This window comes from Oncorhynchus clarkii, unplaced genomic scaffold, assembly GCF_045791955.1.
Source record: "Oncorhynchus clarkii lewisi isolate Uvic-CL-2024 unplaced genomic scaffold, UVic_Ocla_1.0 unplaced_contig_9316_pilon_pilon, whole genome shotgun sequence".
In the NCBI taxonomy this organism is placed as follows: Eukaryota; Metazoa; Chordata; class Actinopteri; order Salmoniformes; family Salmonidae; genus Oncorhynchus; species Oncorhynchus clarkii.
Window position 1 is genome coordinate 55,090 of NW_027258463.1, and position 2,924 is coordinate 58,013.

Consider the following 2,924-nt stretch of genomic DNA (forward strand, 5'->3'; position numbering starts at 1 on the left):
GGGGAACTTTGGAGAGGGATTCTTCCATTTCACAATGACAGTCTATGCTCCCATTGGTCAGTGCAATTGTGGTTTTCCCTGAGATCATGTGATTTCTTAGATTTCTGAGGCCTGTTCTAGTCAGTGCCAGCATGATACTATTCTCTGTGTTCTAGTCAGTGCCAGCATGATACTATTCTCTGTGTTCTAGTCAGTGCCAGCATGATACTATTCTCTGTGTTCTAGTCAGTGCCAGCATGATACTATTCTCTGTGTTCTAGTCAGTGCCAGCATGATACTTTTCTCTGTGTTCTAGTCAGTGCCAGCATGATACTATTCTCTGTGTTCTAGTCAGTGCCAGCATGATACTATTCTCTGTGTTCTAGTCAGTGCCAGCATGATACTATTCTCTGTGTTCTAGTCAGTGCCAGCATGATACTATTCTCTGTGTTCTAGTCAGTGCCATTATAATAATATTCTCTGAGGCAAAGTAAAGCAGTAGTTGCACTTTTAGGATCAACAGTTTGGTGGGTTTTGTTTTATATTCTCTTATTCAATTCCACAATACCTTACAATTTACATGAATCAAAAGCCAATCCTGTTAATTATGTTAGTTAAGGCTATTGTGTTTGTATGGTACAGTATGTGTGTTCTTAGATTCCCGGTACCATTACATTTAAAAACAAGTGTGTATCTGCTCTGGTTATGATTATGTGATTCATCCAATGACAAACTCTGGAAACTTTCACTTGTCTGTTGCTGTTATCACACAAATGCCAGTCGGGTGAATGCCAAACTCCGTCTGTCTAAAGTGTAAATATACCTTTACCCTATAACTGTCAATATCACAGGCCTGTAATGGCTGCAAAAACTGAGCAACATCAGTTGAGCAATGCATCTGTCTGTGCAACAAACAAAACCTGTTGACATTATCCTGTCCTAGGCCGTGGTGTATATATGTTTTTTTACCTTTATTTAACCAGGCAAGTCAGTTAAGAACAAATTCTTTTTTTCAATGACGGCCTAGGAACAGTGGGTTAACTGCCTTGTTCAGGGGCAGAACGACAGATTTTTACATTGTCAGCTCGGGGATTTGTTCTTGCAACCATTCGGTTACTAGAACAACGCTCTGACCACTACGCTACCTGCCGCCCCATATAAAGTCACATAATAATTGAATTGGATAAAAGTGCAACCAGCATTGCATATCACTAATTTCTGGCCAGACACAGATACAACTCTACCTCTAACATAATGTATATAGGAGAGTAAAAACTCTACCTCTAACATAATGTATATAGGAGAGTAAAAACTCTACCACTAACATACTGTATATAGGAGAGTAGTGCATACAGTGAAGGAGAGTAAAAACTCTACCTCTAACATACTGTATATAGGAGAGTAAAAACTCTACCTCTAACATACTGTATATAGGAGAGTAAAAACTCTACCTCTAACATACTGTATATAGGAGAGTAAAAACTCTACCACTAACATACTGTATATAGGAGAGTAAAAACTCTACCACTAACATACTGTATATAGGAGAGTACTGCATACAGTGAAGGAGAGTAAAAACTCTACCTCTAACATACTGTATATAGGAGAGTATTGCATGCAGTGAAGAAGAGTAAAAACTCTACCTCTAACATACTGCATATAGGAGAGTAAAAACTCTACCTCTAACATACTGTATATAGGAGAGTAAAAACTCTACCTCTAACATACTGTATATAGGAGAGTAAAAACTCTACCTCTAACATACTGTATATAGGAGAGTAAAAACTCTACCTCTAACATACTGTATATAGGAGAGTACTGCATACAGTGAAGGAGAGTAAAAACTCTACCTCTAACATACTGTATATAGGAGAGTAAAAACTCTACCTCTAACATACTGTATATAGGAGAGTAAAAACTCTACCTCTAACATACTGTATATAGGAGAGTAAAAACTCTACCTCTAACATACTGTATATAGGAGAGTAAAAACTCTACCTCTAACATACTGTATATAGGAGAGTAAAAACTCTACCTCTAACATACTGTATATAGGAGAGTAAAAACGCTACCTCTAACATACTGTATATAGGAGAGTTAAAACTCTACCACTAATATACTGTATATAGGAGAGTAAAAACTACCACTAACATACTGTATATAGGAGAGTAAAAACTCTACCACTAATATACTGTATATAGGAGAGTAAAAACTACCACTAACATACTGTATATAGGAGAGTAAAAACTCTACCACTAACATACTGTATATAGGAGAGTAAAAACTCTACCACTAACATCCTGTATATAGGAGAGTAAAAACTCTACCACTAACATACTGTATATAGGAGAGTACTGCATACAGTGAATGTAACGACGTTCGTCTGTAGGAGGAGAAGCGGACCAAAAAGCAGCGTGGTGGTTATTCATGTTCTTTAATGGAAAACTGAACGATACATGAAATAACTCAAATCTACAAAACAACAAACGGAACGTGAAAACCTATACAGCCTATCCTGTGACAACAAACACAGTGACAGGAACAATCACCCACAAACACACAGTGAAACCCAGGCTACCTAAGTATGATTCTCAATCAGAGACAACTAATGACACCTGCCTCTGATTGAGAACCATACTAGGCCGAAAACATAGAAATGCCCCAAACATAGAAAAACAAACATAGACTGCCCACCCAACTCACGCCCTGACCATACTAAATAAATACTAAACAACGGAAATAGAGGTCAGAACGTGACAGTACCCCCCCCCAAAGGTGCGGACTCCGGCCGCAAAACCTTGACCTCTAGGGGAGGGTCTGGGTGGGCGTCTGTCCGCGGTGGCGGCTCTGGCGCGGGACGCGGACCCCACTTCACCATTGTCTTAGTCCGCCTTATTGTCCGCCTCCGTGGCATTCTCACCATGACCACCCCTCTCAATGACCCC